Source organism: Chrysochloris asiatica, unplaced genomic scaffold, assembly GCF_000296735.1.
Source record: "Chrysochloris asiatica unplaced genomic scaffold, ChrAsi1.0 scaffold00261, whole genome shotgun sequence".
Lineage (NCBI taxonomy): Eukaryota > Metazoa > Chordata > Mammalia > Afrosoricida > Chrysochloridae > Chrysochloris > Chrysochloris asiatica.
The window spans coordinates 934440-952267 of record NW_006408779.1 but is presented as its reverse complement, the minus strand read 5'-3'; the positions used below and the strand labels follow the sequence as shown (position 1 = coordinate 952267).

Sequence of the window (17828 nt, the reverse complement as noted above, 5' to 3'; positions counted from 1 at the left end):
GGGGGTGGGAATGATCCTCACTGTAAAGATTTGTCCCCTCTTTTGAGATACTGCATCCATAGGTGTAGGTCAAGTTCATCAGATTGTATCAGATTCCTCTTTTTTTTTCCTCTTGTTTCTTCTTCTGGTTGAGCTCTGATCACCCAGTCATTGAAGCCAGGTCAAGTGGATATCATCTGCAAGTGTGGATGTTCTTGTGCATAGGCCCTCTCCTCTTATCAGCTGAACGCTTCGCTCTCCTCTCTAGTCCTCTGTGGCTATGTCACTGACTCTGGGCCCAAGAGTCCCTAGGTCTTGCCACACTGCTGGCCAACCAGGTTTCTACCCAGATTCATAGGAGTCTATTGAACATTGTAGGGCTTAGCTCACAGTTTCATTGCTGTTTTTCCCTCACTTCCCCTTATCGGTGACCAACTTGGTCACCAGTCAGACTGCATGCCTGCTCATGTATTCCCCTTGAGTCTTCGTCTTGGAAGGGGATTTGTCATTAGGGGACCCGACCACTTGCCTTGATGTCTCCTGGGCAAGCAACTTGCTTGTTTTGTAGTAACAGTTGGACTGCCATTATTGTGTTTTATTTTTTCCTGTTGATCTCTCAAGAAGTATCTTTTGTTCTTCTAGCTGCTTCAGGCTGGTCTACTCGTCCTTTCAAGTGGAGATTTCCTACCTCAGAAGATTCTGGATGGGGTTCAGGATTCCACCTATAGTCTTATACAATGCAGAGGCTCCACAGGAAGCCTCCTTCACTGGGCACGTTGTAGCCCCATTTTAGGTATTCCAATCAGTTATGGGCAGAAGACGGACTTACAGACTTTCTTTGGTGAAGTTTCTAGCTATTCCCCTGTCATCTCCTTTTGATGCTTTCTTTCATCATTCAATATTTTGCCCAAGAATCAAAAATATTTCAAGTCAAGCCTTGAATTTTTATTTTTATTATTATTTATTTATTTTTCAGTTCTATCAGCTTGAGAAAAGCTGAGCATGTTCTTCCCTTTTGGTTTTCTAACTCCAGGTCTTCTCACATTTCATGATAATATTTGACTTTGTCTTTTCGAGTATCTCTTTGAAGTTTTCTGTTCAGCTGTTTTACCTCCTCATTTCTTCCATTTACTTTATCATTTCTAGGCTGGGGAGCAAGTTTCAGAGCCTCTTCTGACATCCAGTTTGATCTTTTCCTTTTTCTTGACTTCTTAATGACCTTTTGCTTTCTTTCTGTGTGATGTTGTTGATGTCATCCCACAATTCTTTTGTTCTCTAGTGATTAGTGTCTAATGCATCAACTCTGTTCATGAGATGATCTCTAAATTCAGGTGGGATATGTTCAAGGTCACATTTTAGTTCTCATGGATTTTTTATGTTTGTCTTCAGTTTCAGCCTGTACTTACAAATGAGCAATTGATGGTCTGCTCCACAGCCTGCTCCTGGCCTTGTTTTGGTTGATGATATGGAACTTTTCCATCGTCTCTTTGCACAGATGTAGTCAATTTGATTTCTGTGTATTCTATCTGTTGAGGTCCATGTGTATTATTGTCTTTCGTGTTGTATAAAAAGATATTTGCGATGAAGAAGTCACTGGTCTTGCAAAAGTATATCATATGATCTCTGGTGTCGTTTCTATCACCAAGGCCATATTTTCCAACCACTGATCCTTTATCTTTGTTTCCAAACTTTGCATTCCAGTAATTATTAATACACTTTGTCTGCATATTTGATCAATTTCACACTGAAGAAGTTGGTAGATTTCTTCAGTGTCATCAGCATGGGCTTTAGTGGTTGGTGATAAATATGAATATTAATTGTATTAACTGGTCTTCTTTGTAGGCCTATAGATATTATCCTATCACAGACAGCATTATACTTTCAGATAGATCTTGAAAATAACCTTTTGGATGATGAATGTGACACTATTCCTCTTCAATTTGTCATTTCTAGCAAGAAAACCATGTGATTAACAGATTCAAAATGGCCGCTTTCAGTCCATTTATGCTCCTTAATGCTTAATGATATAGTTTTTTATGCATACCATTTCATTTTTGACAACTTCCAAATTCCACACTTTCTAAATGTTCTGATTATTAGTGGATGTTAACAGCTGTTTCTCATTTTGAGTTGTGCCCCATAAACAAATGGAGCACCCGAAAGCTTACTCCATTCACGTCCTCACAGTCAACTTTACTTTGAGGAGGTAGTGCTTCCCACATGTGTTTTGTGCGTCTTCCAACCTGAGCAGCCCATTATCCAGAACTGTATCTGACAATATCCTGGTGCTCTTCACCATGTTTCAATATTCAGTATTCTGGTTCTTGTAGTATTCTACTGCTATTCATAAAGTTTTCAATAACTAAATATTTGGATGTAGTTAGTAGCTCCTTCTTCCTGCTGTGTCTTAGTAGAAAGCTCATCTGCAGCCTGTCCACCATGGATGACACTGCTGCTATTTAAAATACTAGTGGTACAGCTTCTAGAATCACAGCAACATGTAAGCCACCAAAGTATGACAGACTGACAGATGAATGGTGCAGAAACCTATTACACCAACACAAGTAGGAACAAAGTCTTCAACCTGTGTTCTACTTTAGAAAATTGATCCAGGGGAGGATCCAGATCCAGGGGAGGATCTGTATGCAGGGATAGATCTTAAATCTCCAAAATGGTGGCCAGCAGTCTTTGCCTTTTCAATTCCTAGTATCCCAGGATGGGGCTAGATGTAGCAGGGCCTTTCAGAGAAACCAGAAGACCATGTGGGCATTGGAGTTGATGTGGATGCCCTGGTAGGGGTCTCTGGTCAGCGAGGAATCAGCTGGGAACAATGTGATGGGTTGGGCCCAGACTAACCAGGCAGCTCAATGACATGATGGAGCACTTCCTCATGTGAATGGCATCTGATAGCCAGGGAATGTGTTCAGCTGCCATCTGCCATGTAGGATCCTCTCATTTCTAATAGGAAAGGAAGACTTAGGAGACAAATGGGCTACTGATATGGGGGAAGGAACAGACCATCAGATCAGCAAGTACAATGTCTGAATAGATTATTTGTCATTGGGACTCTTGGTAACTCTACCACCCGTACACACATGGAAGTTGGTTGCATTTTTTGGGAAAGATGGAGTAGTAAACTGCAAACTGACCAGGACTCATTTTTCTGGAAAAGGGGGAGTGGAGAACTGCAAACTGACCAGTGTAGATAATGCAGCAGGATGAAGACTTACATAAGCAATTAGGTTGTGTTGTAGACATTCTGTGGATCAGCGTTCGTGGAAGCAGCATCAAGAAATCAAATGATGTGTTGCATTGGGCACATTTGCTCCAAAAGACCTCTTCGATGTGTTAAGAGGAAAGATGTCACTTTGAGGACTAAGGTGTGCCTGGCCTAAATCATGATATTTTAAATCGCCTCATATCCATGTGACAGATGGGTAATAAAAAACAAAGACGGAGGAAAAATTGATACATTCAAACTGTGGTGTTGGTGAAGAATATTAAATATATCATGGACTGCCAGAAGAACAAACAAATCAATCTCAGAAGAAATATGAGAGGCTTCAAAAAGTTTGCGGGGGGGAAAAAGGATCGAAAGGATACTGGATTTCTGAAGCCCTCTCATAGAGCCGGTACAGTCCTTCCACCTCTGTTGACCCTGAGCAGCTCAAACAGCTCGTGGGCTCGGCTGCTAGCACAAAGGTTGGAGGTTTTAGACCACTCCGTGGTGCCTCAGAAGAAAAGGCTGGCAATCTGCTTAGAAAAATCAGCCATTGTTAACTAGGGAGCAGAGTTCTGCTCTGACATATGTGGGTCAACAGGAGTCACAGTGGACTCACCAGAGCCTGCTCTGGTTGGTCTCCATTAGCTGATGCCCATCAGGACATACTTTCTACATGATTATTAAAGCGTATCAAAAGTCACTGCTGCTCCTTCCATCCCGACCCACAGCGACAATACAGGACAAGGCAGAATTGCCTCATAGGGTTTCCAAGGCTGTGGCTCTTTATGGAAGCACACTGGTAGGTTCAAACCAGTGACCTTTCAGGTAACTGCAATGCTTAATCCATTGTACCACCAGGTCACCTTGCATTGATTGTTGCCTGTGAAATCCCAGGCGTAGAAAGGAGGAATCGTGCCAGGGGTTTCTACAGTAGTTTTAGGCCACTTGTCAACAGAAATGCAGAAGATGATTGGGGTGGGGACATGGCCTGGCACTGAGGGGTTGTCTTCTGAATCCCATTTCCTGTACATGCAGACATGCCTGGGCCTCCTTCAAAGTCAGTTCCAGGCACCCGATCATTTCAGAACACAGGTGGCAGCTTTGAGACCCCAACTCCTGCTTGGTGGTGAGCAGCCTGCCTTTGAAAGTAACCCAACCAAAGGAACTTTAACACTTTGATAAGCCTTGTCCAATTGTTGGCCTCACCTGGGGTCATTTTTCTGGTATACCTTAGAGAACATGTTCCCAACAGGTGTAGAATCCCCAAGTATGTATGATGTTGAGTGCCATTTAGTCAGTTCCAACTGATAGTGACCCTGTGAGGGTCACTATCCAACAATCCCAAGGCTGTAATCCTGTATGGGAGCAGAAAGCCTCATCTTTCTCCAATGGAATGGCTGGTGGGTTCTAATGACTGTCCTTGTGGTAAGCAGTCTGGTACAGACCCTATATTCACCATACTCCTAAGTATGTACATATATAAGCTTTGCATGTTCAAGAACACGCCTGGCAGCAAACCCGAAGCTACCAGGAAGTGAATTTTCTACTCTGAGATGTGTTTCTTGACTGATAGCTCAAATCTACCATTTGTAAGAATAATATGCAAGATTAGCAGTTCAAACCCACCAGCTGCTCCTCAGAAACAATACACAGCATCAGTATGAGTCAGAACCAACTCGAAGGCACTTATCAACGACAAGGGTGTGTGAGTGACCAGGAACAATGTTGAGTCGCGGAAATATTTTCATTAGTTTGTTTCAAAATGTTATCTTGCGCATTGGGTGAAGGTTTACAGAGCAAATATGTTTTTCACTCAATAATTCACTATTCATGACATTGACTACAGTCCCCACAATGTAACATCACTCTTCCCACTTCCTCCCTAGGGTTCCTGGGTTTAAGTAGTCCAATTTAGAACCTTTTTATAATTAGCTCAATACCCAGGGAAGCCAAGAGCTGTATGTGCATCAGTTGACCTAAAATCCTGTCTTTCAACCATGGTGCATTGCAAACTCAATGTGGATATATTCTAGTATGATTAGAAGATATTAATTCTACTGGAACATCTACTGTCTTCTTAACAGTGAGTCTGTATCAGGACACTGGGAACTATTTGTGTGTGTGTGACACAAGACAACCAGTCCACTTTTCTTTTAAATTTGAGGACACATTCCAGCCATGAAAATAGTTTTGGAAACCGCAATCCACAAACAAACAAGGAAGACACAACAGTTCTTTAAGAAGACACGTGGCTCAGAACCAGATATTTCCTTTGTCAAGGTGAAATAAACTTGTCACTGAGAGGTACAGCATTTCATCAGAAGTTTAAAGCAATGGTGGTTGCTGTTGTGAGCAAGCATCGCACTTCAGAGCTCTGCCCTGTTCAATAAGCAGTTGCTGGTAGAACAGGTAATTTACAGCATCGTTTTCCAAAAGACTCCGCTACCTGCTGTTTGCAGAACTCTGTCTGCACTGAGAGAAGCATTTCCACATGGGGAACGGCTGCGTATGTCTTGAGGCTCATAGAAAAGGATTCTCTGTGAGCGCATGTCTAATGGGAAACACTCACAGTTAAGGTTTCCCCGTATCTGATCTTCACGTGCCTCCAAACCTTTAGAAAAGGAACCTCCTGGAAAATGAATTACGAGGGTAGGTCAGAAAGAATTGCTACAGAATCATAGAAACCTTTATTTAACAGCATGCCCTGTTTCCACTCTAGGAAATATGGCGCTAACGATTTTTTGCCTCTTTGTTTATTAACCCACAGCTAGAATATGCAGATAGATTTTTTGTTTGTTTGTTTTTTGCTTTGGGGGTAGGGGTTTACTAGGACAGCCAGGTTGCCGTTTTTTGAAAATAATACAGGGAGGCTTCAAAACTGTGCGGAAAGTAGTGCAATGAAAAGACAATAGACTGTTTTAAAGCCCGCTCGAATTACAGTTGTACTTAGGTACCATTGAGTCGGTACCTACTCATAGCAGAATGAAACACTGTCTGGTCCTACACCAAGCTCACAGTCTTTGCTACGTTTGAGCCCATTGCTGATGTCACTGTGCAAATCCATCTTGTTGGGGTCTTCCTCTTTTTCTCCAACTCTCCACTTTACCAAACATGATGTCCTTCTCCAGGGACTGGCCCCTCCTGATAATATGTCCAAAGTAGGAGAGATGAAGTCTGGTCATCCTGGCCTCTAAGGAGCACTCTGGCTGTGCTTCTTCCAACACAGATCTGTTGGTTCTTTTGGGAGTCCATGGCACTTTCAATATTCTCCTCCAACACCACAACTCAAATGCATCAATTCTTCTGCGGTCTTCCTTATTCACTGTCCAGCTTTCGCCTGCATGTGAAATTATTGAAAATATCATGGCTGTGGTATATCATGGCTCATGCACTCTATCTCAGTGAACCAAGCACGTTAAACTCCTCAGACTTAATTTTCTGATCTGGAAAATGGAAATAAAAGAATACTTAGCTGTGGTGACCATTGAATACTGGGATCAATGAAAAAGGCCTGCTGCTTGGCAAACAATAAACATTGCTCCCTTCTTCTTTCTCTTCTTCATTCTTCCTGCAAAACACCTTTATAAATAAGCTTATTTCCAAGGAAACTAGAAGGCTAAAGTATTAAGTCATCTTAGAAAAATAAATAAATAAATGATGGCAATTTGTCTGTTAAGGTAACACTGAACTCAAACTGGGAATCAAATGCTTGTGAAGGGTTCTACTGCTGAGTTGTCTCACACAGGGTGAACCTGAGTTTGTCAGAGCAGAACTGTGGCCAATTGTTCCAGAGCAGATCACTAAGCCTTTCTTCGGAGTCCCCTCTGGGTGGACTCCACCCTCTTGGTGAGCAGCCAAGCACATTCACTTTTTGCACCATCCTGGAACACCTGGTACCTGGCAAAACACCAAAATGCCAGTGTTTTGCTGGGTACCAGTTTGTCCCATTTCTTCCAGGACACCACCCTGAGTCCACATGGGTCAGTGGGTCTGACTCATCCCATATGCAGAGGAATGTGACTCAGCCCTGACCTTCTTCCATGATGTGACTGTCCCGTTGGGGGACACCTGGCCTAGGATTTTAAACGACAACAGAAGAGACGCTACTGGACTTGTTGGATTGGGGAGGAGATGAACCTGGGCCTTTCGGGGACCAGAATGAGACTGAGACTGTAAAAGTAAACCCAGCAATCATAGCACACACCGAGTGGTGTTGCTAGGGCAGCTGGATACAGCTCTTCCTCATGCCCACAGCCCTGCATACCATAGACTGGGAATAAAATCCCACGGCTCTAGAAGGCCAGTTTTACTAACAGCAGCTTTGCCATTTCTGTCATCCTTAGGCAGAGTTTGAAGTTAAAACATAACGTATCCACATGTAACAAGTAATAAGAGATACAAGGTGACACGTTTCTGGAAACAGTATCTTATTCCAGACCACAGAGGAAGCTTCTTCAGTTGCACAGAGAAAAGCCCTTTCCTGAGAAAGGTAACTATGACGCCAGTTGGGCCCGCCATGTGCAATTGTTCAGGTGGCAGACTGCACAAGTAGTCCCAGCAGAAAGGACTAGTGGGGTGAGTCAGCCTGCGCTCTGTCCCAAGAGCCGCGCTGACTGCCTGGATGCTGCGTAGCCCTGGACAGAGGACACTCACCTCTGATTCACACAAAGGTATCTTCTAGGTTACCTGCTGTCCTGGCTGATCCTCATCTGAGTGCTGTCCTGTTCCATACCCACCCACAGAGCTCAGCCTCCCAGAAAAATCAAGTGACCACATGGGTTGTTGAAGCTGATGATTTAGGATGGCCACTGCTGCTGGAATAAATGACCTTGAACTCCATGGGTTGAAACTACCCACATTTACTACCTTACTGTTTCAGCGTCAGGGGCTCGCTGCACTGAAGTCAGGCTATGTTTGGGAGGCTCCAGGGGAGGATCAGGACTCCTGGTGTGGCGGTGTAGGGTAAGCACTGGACTGTGAACCACAAGGCTGGTCACTCAGACTCATCAGCTGCTGCTGAGGGTCATTATGAGTCAGAACTGATTCAACAGCAACTATAACAAACTGAGGACCCATCCGTTCTCTTCTGTTAGTGCAACGCTGTCTTGTTGACCCTGGACACTTTGTTATTGTTGTTGCTGTAGTTGTTAGGTGTCATCAAGTCGGCTCCGACTCACAGTGACCTTGTGCACAACAGAACAGAAAGGTTTCCTGGTCTTGTGTCATCTGCAGTCACTGCTAGTCGGAGCCCATTGTCACAGTTCCTGTGTTGTCAGGAGAGCTCAGCCCAGTCTGGTTGCAGAAGGACAATGAAAACAAACTGAGGGGCATCCTCAGTGAGCTGGACTGGCATACTGACCACAGCAAACATGAAGACGAGCACCGATTCATTCTGTCATGTATGCAATCGCCAAGATTTGAAGCAGATTCAATGACACTTTACACCCCAACAAAGTCCCAAAGGTGACAACTCCACCGTATCTGACTCAGTCCACTAGGGCTGATGAATTTGCATATGTCTGTGGACTGTCACCCCTCATTCCTTTGTCAGTTTGTCAGACAGTGATGACTTGTGTATTGCTGAGGTGCTGGAAGCTATATCACCGATGTGTTAAATACCAGCAGGAGTCCCTGGTGTCACTATGGGTTAATGCACTGGACTATAAAGTCAGTTTGAACTTCAAGGTCAGCAGTTCAAGATTACCAGTTGCTCCTCGGAAAACCCTATACAGGGTCGCTATGAGTCATGACTGACTGCCTGGCACTTAACAACAACAAGGTCACCCATGGTGGACAGGTTTCAATGGAACTTCCAGATGAAGACAGCCTAGGAAGAAGGAGAAACAGACTATTTCTGAATGGTTAGCCAGTGAAAAGCTGGAAGAGTGGAATGGTGACATAGTACCAGAGGATGAGCCCCTCAGGTTGGAAGGCACTCAAAATATGCCAGAGGAAGAGCTGACTCCTCTAAGTCAAGTTCACCATAATGTATGGATGGTTGATGTTTGAGAAACACTTCCGGGATCTTCATTTACTGATGGACACAAGGTAAAATAAGAAGAAATAGCTGTAGTCATTCATTATTAATTAGAATATGAAATGTATGGAACATGAATCTAGAAAAACTGGAAGTCATTAAAAATGAACTGAAGACCAATATCTTAGGCCTTAGTGAGCTGAAATGGACAGGCATAGGTCGCTCCAAATCTATCCCCGTTTCAAAGAAAGGAGACCCAACAGAATGCAGAAATCATCGAATAATATCATTAATATAACATGCTAGTAAAATTTTGCTGAAGAGATTTCAAAATATTTGCAACAATACTTGGACATGGAACTGTCAGAGGTTCCAGCCAGATTCAGTAGAGAAAGTGGAACAAGGCATCTTATTGATGATGTCAGCTGGATCTTGGCTGAAGGCAGAGAATACCAGAAAGATGCTTACCTGTGCTTTATTGACTATGCAAAGGTTTCCAACTGTGTGGATCATCATGACAAGCTGTAAATGACACAGCAAGGACTAGGTATTCCAAAACGCTTGAATTATGCTCATGAGGAACCTGTACATAGACTAAGAGGCCGTTGTTTGAACATTTCAACGGGACGCTGAATGTTTTTAAATCAGGAAAGGTGTGAGCCAGGGTTGTATTCTTTCACCATACTTATTCAGTCTTTATGCTGAGCAAATAATCCGGTAAGTTTGATTATATGAAAAAGAACATAGTTATCAGACTTGGAGGAAAAATCATGACCATCCTGTGAAATGTAGAGGGTACAATCTTGCTTGCTGAAAGTAAAGAGGACTTGAAATACTGAAGATCGGAGACTACAACCTTCAGTGTGAATTGCACCTGAAGGTAAAGACAGCAAAAATACTCACAATTGGACCAATAAATAGCATCAGGATAAATGGAGAAAGGATAGAAGTTGTCAGTCAAAGACTTCATTTTGCTCGGATCCACCATCAACACTCATGGAAGCAGCAGTAAATTATCAATCAACATATTGCATTAGGTGTATAAGACCTCTTTAAAGTGTTCAAGAGCCAAGATGTTGGTTTGAGGACTAAAGTGAGTCTGACCCAAGCCATAATGTTTTCAAGGACCTCATATGCATGTGAAAGTTGGCCAGTGAATAGGGAGGACTGTACAAGAATTGATGCATTTGAGTTATGGTGCTGAAGGAGAATATTGAAAGTGCCACTGTCAGAAGGAAAAACCAATCTGTTTTGGAAGAAGTACAGCTAGATGCTCCTTAGAAGGCAGGAGGGTAAGACTTCATCTCCCATACTTTTCTCACAACAATTGTGAGGCTTATGCAGGGTCGGTCCCAGAGTGTTTCCTTTCATTAAGCATAGGGCCGCTAAACGTTGGAACCAACTGCAGGGCACTTGCTGATAGCTTCTGCTGCACCTTCACAAGACACTCCTCCTGATCTCTGGCTGCTCTCTGCCACCCAGGAGCTGGACCATCTGCCCAGAAACATTCTCTTTGGTCTGTCCAAGAGTTATTTTGTTTTTTTAATTGCATTCCAACACACCTTGGACTGAAAATCTGAAGCTCCCCCAGCAGAGAAGTGATTCCCCACATCATCCTGGAAACTGATTCTGTTGCAGGGAGCTAGCGGCCCTTTGTGGGCATCAAGGTGCTGAGGCAGGTGATGAGGTTTTCCTCCTGGGAGGGTGCTGTGTATTCCCCAGAGGTGATTTCCCTTTTGCATGGTGTTCGCATTCAGTGTGGTTTTTTAGCTCGATTTGGGGCATCCGTGGGTGTCACTGAGGGTGTGGATGGCACTGGTGTGCTAAACAGGACAAGACATACACAGGCCTGAACCCCAGGACATGCCTCCAGCTCTTTACCCTCTTCCTTGTTAATGGATCTTAATGTTACCTGCCCCATGACAACCCAGAAACACTGCCCGTCCCTGCGCCGTCCCATGACCTGTCAGCCTTTTAGATAGTGATCCTCAGAGTTTTCATTGGCTGCTTTTCTGAAGTAGATTGTCAGACCTTTCTTCTTGGTTTGCCATCATCCTCTCTCCCTCCTCATCCACCTCCTCCTCCCTTTCTTTTCCCTCGCATCTTTTATCCTCCTTCAGGAACTACGATCAACAAATCACTCTAAATGACTTCGCTCTCAAAAAAGGGGGAAGGAGAAAAAAGTCATTTCTCTGTGTGTACTGAAGCTGTTTAATCCCTGAGCAGATTAAACATTAATGTAAACACTTTTAAAAAATTATGAGATGTGACATGCTGCTAATTTTAATATGAAGCAATTTAATGAAGTTCTTCCATTGAATACTGAATGCACGGTGATTAGGGTGGGACTCAGGCATTGGCAGGTTTGTGATGTACAGATATCAGCGTTCAGTAGACAAGCTGCGCTCTCCTCCCAGCCTGCCCTGGTGGGCTCTCTGGGGGTCTTCATAGCAGTGTTCTTCCCATATGCAGGTCTTTGGGAAGGAGCCACGGGACTCCCCGACCCACCCATCTATCCATTTGCTTACCTTTTCATTCAAAGATTATGCCATGGGCTTTTCCTGAGCATTGAAACTCAAGCTGTGCCCAGAGGGGTCTGCAAGTTTTCATCAAGAAAACAAATGGCTACACCATTGCTCCATGCACCGTTGGCCTCAGTAGCCAACATGGACACACAACCCAGCGTGGTCCATACCTACAGTGGGATACCTCTCAGCCACTAAGGAATGAAGGCCTGCTGTGGCACCATAGGATGAGCACTTGATCACAGGTCTGTTTGAACCGCAAGGTTGGCAGTTCAAACTCACCAGCCACTCCTTGGAATCCCTATACAGGGTCATTATGGGTTGGAACAGACTTGATGGCACTTAACACCACCACACAAAGAGAAACAAAATCCTGAGCATGCTGCTACATGGGACATCCAATCAAATAGATAGCATTCTGGACATCAGACAACCATGTGTATTTTTCCAGTCTACAGTGTCTTTAAGAACAAATTCAGTGACAAAAACAACTAGGAAATGCCCAAAGATTTGGGCTTGAGAAAGATCTAGAAGGTGAGCAATTATACTCCTTTGAACAATCACCCATACAAGATGAAAAGAGCAGCAAATGCTCAGAGAGAATGCTCAGAAGGCAGGAAGGGTGGGAAAGGAGGAGACAGGAACACAGGGAGGAAATGCGAAGAGTGCTGTTGCATTGTGGGACTATAATCAGTCACTTATCAGAAAGTGTATGAACGGTTGAATGGAAAATCTGTTCTGTAAACTTTCACCCAAACCACAATAGAAAGTTTTTTTAAAAAACAGTTTTCTTACACAGCTTGGTGGTGCTAGCGGTGGTATAGGATTTCTGAGGCTGTAATCTTTATGGGGGAGTCCTGGTGTGGCACTGTGGGTTAATGCACCTGACTGCAAAGCCGTTCGAATGCAAGGTCGGCAGTTCAAGCTCACCAGCTGCTCCTCGGAAACCCTATACAGGGTCGCTATGGGTCGGAGCCAACTCAACGGCACTTAACAACAACAACAAATCTTTACGGGAGCAGAAAGCCTCATCTTTCTCCCATGGTACTGCTGGTAGTTTTGAACCACTGACCAGTAGATTAGCAGCCTGACTCATAACCACTACGCTACCAGAGCTCCTTAAATGGCTTAGTTATCATCTATTGATAGAACTGAGGTTGGTCTTCAGGGTTAGAGTACATTCCCAAATTTTGGGCTCAACACATGTTACCATGTCCAGGATAATTACTCATTTAATGCTTAATAAATTAATTTTTATAAAAGGACTACCAAGAGACTATAATAAAAATTCACATAGAGGGAGGTGATGTTTGTAACACAAATGACCAACCCAGCATTCCGTATCTTGAATTTATAGCAGCACATTCTCCAAGTCTGAGATAGAAACCGAAAGGCCACCAGAAAATCTGTAAATGTCTGGGAGAGATGCTTGACAGGAAAGCACGCTCACAGCCTGGGGGCCATTGGAAAAGCGGCCCAACCTGATCACTCAGTCTGAGAAATGAGGGCCACACCCCCCCAGCATCTCGCAGCTGGGACTACAAAGAGCAGGATGTTCATTCATCATCCTGCCCCAGGTGAAGCAGTGTCTGGCACCAAGTATAAGTGTGCTTATTCTGTCCCGCATACCTCAGAGATATTGCCAGCACAGTAGATAGGATCATGTGTGAAGCAAGTAGAATGCATTGTCTGGTTTCCTGGTGTAGAGAAGAATTAGGTTAACATAATACTGTCAGCTATGGCCAGGAATCCTGGTGACACGGTCGGTTAAACTTTAGGCTACTAACCTCAAGGTCAGCAGTTCAAACCCACCAACTGCTCCTCAGGAGAATTACTAGGCAGTATGCTCTGGTACCTCCACTTGTCTGTTAGTCTGTCACACGGTGGTGCCTTATGTGTTGCTGTGAAGCTGAAAGCTATGTTACTGGTATTTTACAAACCAGTAGGACCACCCAAAGTAGACACGTTTCAGCTTAACTTCTGACTCAGACAGGCTAAGAAGAAGGAGAGATGGACTACTTCTGAATATTTAGCCACCAAAAACATGAATAACCACAGAATATTGTCAAATATAGTGCAGGAAGATGAGCCTCTTAGGTTGGAAGGCGCTCAAAATGTGGCTAGGGAAGAGATGCCTTGTCAAAGTAGATTCGATGACAATAACGTAAGTGGAGTAAAGCTTTTGGGACATTCATTTGTTTATGGGGCACAATTCAAATTGAGAAACATTTGCAAACATCTATTAGTGTTCAAAAGCAAAGATGTCAGTTTGAGAATTAAGGTGCATGGTATTTTCAATGTCATCATATGCATGTGAAAGTTGGACAATGAATAAGGAAGACCATAATGGAAAGATGATTGCATTTGAGTTATGTTGTTGAAAGAGAATAACATAAGTATCATGGACTGCCAGAAGAACGCACCAATTTGTGTTGGAAGCAGTACAGCCAGAGTGCCCCTTAGAAGCCAGGATGTGAGACTTCATCTCTCATTCCTCAGACATGTTGTCAGGAAGGATCAGCCCTTGGAGAAGGACATCATACTTAGTAAAGTCATGGTGGTAATGGTGTGTCATTGAATAGACTCTGTATAGGGTTTCTGAGGCTGAAATCTTTATGGGAGCAGAAAGCTTCATGTTTCTCCCAAGGAGTGACTGGTAGATTCAAACTTATAACCTTGTGGTTAGCAACCCAGCTCATAACCCACTAAGCTACCAGGCTTCCTTGGTAAAGCAGAGGGTCAGCAAAAAAGAGGAAGACCCCCAATGAGATGGACTGGCCCAGGAGCAGCAGCAACAGGCTCAAATGTAACTACAATTGTGAGGATGGCTCAGGACCGGGCAGTATTTTGTTCTGTTGTGCATAGGGTCACTATGAGTCAGAACTGCCTTGAAGTCACCTAACAACAACAATTTTCAATAACTTCATATGCATGTGAAAGTTAGACAGTGAATAAGGAGGGCCATACAAGAAATGACGCACTGGATTTGCGTTGTAGGGAATATTAGAAGTTTCATGGACTGCTCAAAAAACAAACCAATAACCTGTTGGAAAAAGTGCAACCATAATGCTTCTTGGAAGCCAAGATGGCCAGGCTTCATCTCTCATACTTCAGACATGGTATCAGGAGGGACTAGGACATCATGCTTGATAAAGCAGAGATTGTCAAGGAGGAAGACCCCCAACAACATGGATTGACAATGTGTTTGCAACAATAGGGGTTTGTGTAGATAATGAAGGACTGAGCAGTGGAGTCACTGAATCACAACCAACTTTTGATGGTACTTGAGAATTACAACAGCAGATCGCCAGGCATTTCTTCCGAGGTGCCTGTAGGTGAACTCAAACTTCCGAGCTTACAAACAGCAGCCAAGCAGGATCACCTTTTATCCCCCTACCTCCCCGAATACCACAGGCTTCTTTAAAAAAAGATGCAGCTGCCATGGAGTTCGCATGTCAAAGCGAGGCTTTCAGTAAAGTAGATTGCCAGACCTTTCTTCCTCGATGCCTCTGGGTAAGTTCAAACAATTTATCCCAGTTTGGTGTGAGGCTAAAGCAGATCATAGCCCCCTATGCAGTGAAATTCCTAAAAGAAACTCCAAGTGTTCAGTGCCCAACAGTTGTTAGAAGCTCCTCTGGACACAGCTCACAAAAATTACGTTAACCTGCTGACCACCAACATCCTGTTCCTTCTAGAGACCCTCAGAGCCAAACCACCAGGTTACATTACAGACCGTGGTCCACTCAGGGCAGGCCTGCGTCTCTGAGAACTTTCCTGGTGAACATCTGACCCCAGCGACTTGAGGACACAAAACTGAATTATGCAACTCATTATATGTCCCAAAGGCAACGTCAGCCCAGGGTCTGTGGCTTCGCTCAGGAAAATAATCAAACTCACTGTGAGCGCCATTCATGGGAGCAGTTTCCCAGCTGGGCTCCACCAATGGCCTCTTCATCTTTTCACTGGCTGTCTGACCTCCAGAAGGGGTTACCTTTTTATTTTTGTTTGTTTTTTTTATAAACTACAAACATAATGCCAATTATGTTCCGTAATCCATTAAATGCACTAAGAAGTAAAGCTCATTATCCTCTATATAACACATGGACGGGTGGCTATTACAAGCAGAGAGCACCGATTCCCCATAAAAATGAGCAAGGTGTCTGATAACAAACAGCCGGCCATGGTGGATCTCAGCGAAAAACCCATTAAGCAAAAAGAAAAATCGCATTGCACGTGGGGCCGTGACTTTAAACACTTACCTTAAAGAAAGCAACATGTTCCTGTCTTCAATCACCTTGGTGGCCTCAGAGGGGTTTCTGCATTAATTTTAACATCTTGAAAAGATCTTTTTTTTTTTTTTTCCCTAAATAATATCTGCAGAAGCCAGCAATTTGAGCACAGGCCTCTAATTTTCTCTCCTAGCGTATTGGACAGAAATAAGTAAGGAAATATGATAATAGGTAAAAAACAAACAAACAAAAACAAAACAACAAATCAGGACCTACACTGACAACTGGGTGTGGCCTACATCCCATAACTGCAGGGGTTCCTGGAAATTGCAGAAAATCCTGCCTGGTTAGAGCTGTCAGGGGAAGTATAAGACCGGCGGTCACTCTGGAATTTTGAATACACGCACATATCTTGCACTATTGTTCCTGGTGTATCTGGAATTCACATGTAGCTGGGGGTCCTGTATTTCCGTTTGCTAGATTTAGCAACCTTCAAGGGCTGACAGCGAGTCAGCTCTGACTCACAGGGACCTTACAAGCCTGGAATACTGCTCCCTGGGGTCTCCAAGGCTGTGGTCTTTATGGGAGCAGCTGGTGAGTTCGAACCATCCATCTTGTGGTTCGCAGCCCAGCACTTAGCCCACTGTGCCACTTGGTGGGCCCCCATTCTACAGAACTCTGTGAGAAGTAGAGAAGGTCAGGGATTTGTACCAGCTGAAACGACCCCTTCCCACCCCAACCTTCAGACATCCGCCAAGAGGGGTCCAGGCTCCAGGGAGCGCAACGCACTTGTGTGTGTCCCTTTGAGAGAGACCACTGCAGGAATTTTGGGGTTTACAGCTCGCTTTTAAGGCAGAGAAACCAAAGATGGCTGAAGGATGACCAATGAGGAGCATTCAGGGTGACCTGTGAAGATTCCCCCAGAAAACCGAGTTCCCAGGACAAAGATTTCCCTTTTAAAACCAGCACAGCTTATGTGGCCCTATGATTATACAATGCCCATGGCAGTGTTCCTCTTGCCCTGTGCCAGACAACCTACAAAAATAATAAAAATAATAATATTTTGAGTTTTGTTCTCACCTGAGCAAGTATATGTTCAGTAGCAAAAAAAATTTTTAAATTAAAAATAAAAAAACAAGAACTAATGCTTTTTGTGCACTGGTGTTGACTTAGCTTCCTGAGAGTCTCAGTTGTAAGCAGAGTGAGGTACCTCTGACTATCCAGTTTGTGTAAGACAAGACGCATGAGCTTGTCCAGCTGCACTGCTGTGATGGTCGGAATCAGCTGGCCCATTGTGGAGGCCACCTCTCAACACGGCCTTTCCAGGCACATGCTTAACATGACTGTATTACCTACAACAGAATGAAACGTGCCCAGTCCTGAGCCACCCCCATGGGCTCGGCGTAGATGAGTGCATCGTTGAAGGCACTGGGGACTTCCTGGTTTTTCGCTGACCCTCTGTTTTCTCAAAGGAACCCTGGTAGCAGAATGGGTTGTATGGTGGGCTACTGAACTGCAAACTCAGAAGTCTGAACCCACCAGCCTTTCTTGGAGGAAACAGATGAGGATTTCTGCTTCTGCAGGGACGTTATGAATCAGAACCAACTTTACGGCACAAAACAACAGCAGCCGCTACAGTGCCAACCATCACGCCCTTCTCCAGCGATGGGTCCCTCCCTGATGCTGGGCTCATATTCTGTGGCCCATCAGGTTTTCTTTGGCAGCTTTCCATGAATCAATCACCAGGCCTTTCTTCCTTGTCTGTCTTGGTCTGGCGTGTCGCTGAAACCTGCCCACCATGGGTAACCCTGCTGATTGTGACACACTGATGGCTTCCAGCCTCACAGCAACATGCAAACCACCTCAGTGTGGCAAGCTGACAGATGAGTGAGGGG

The 17828-nt window shown here is 44.2% G+C and overlaps 1 protein-coding gene across 1 annotated transcript in view; it reads left to right on the top strand.

Annotated features, from left to right (window-relative positions):
* The window catches only part of TMEM132D (transmembrane protein 132D), a 745873-nt gene that overhangs the window by 197956 nt on the left and 530089 nt on the right, over positions 1–17828 (top strand). The gene's annotated exons all lie outside the window — the stretch shown is intronic.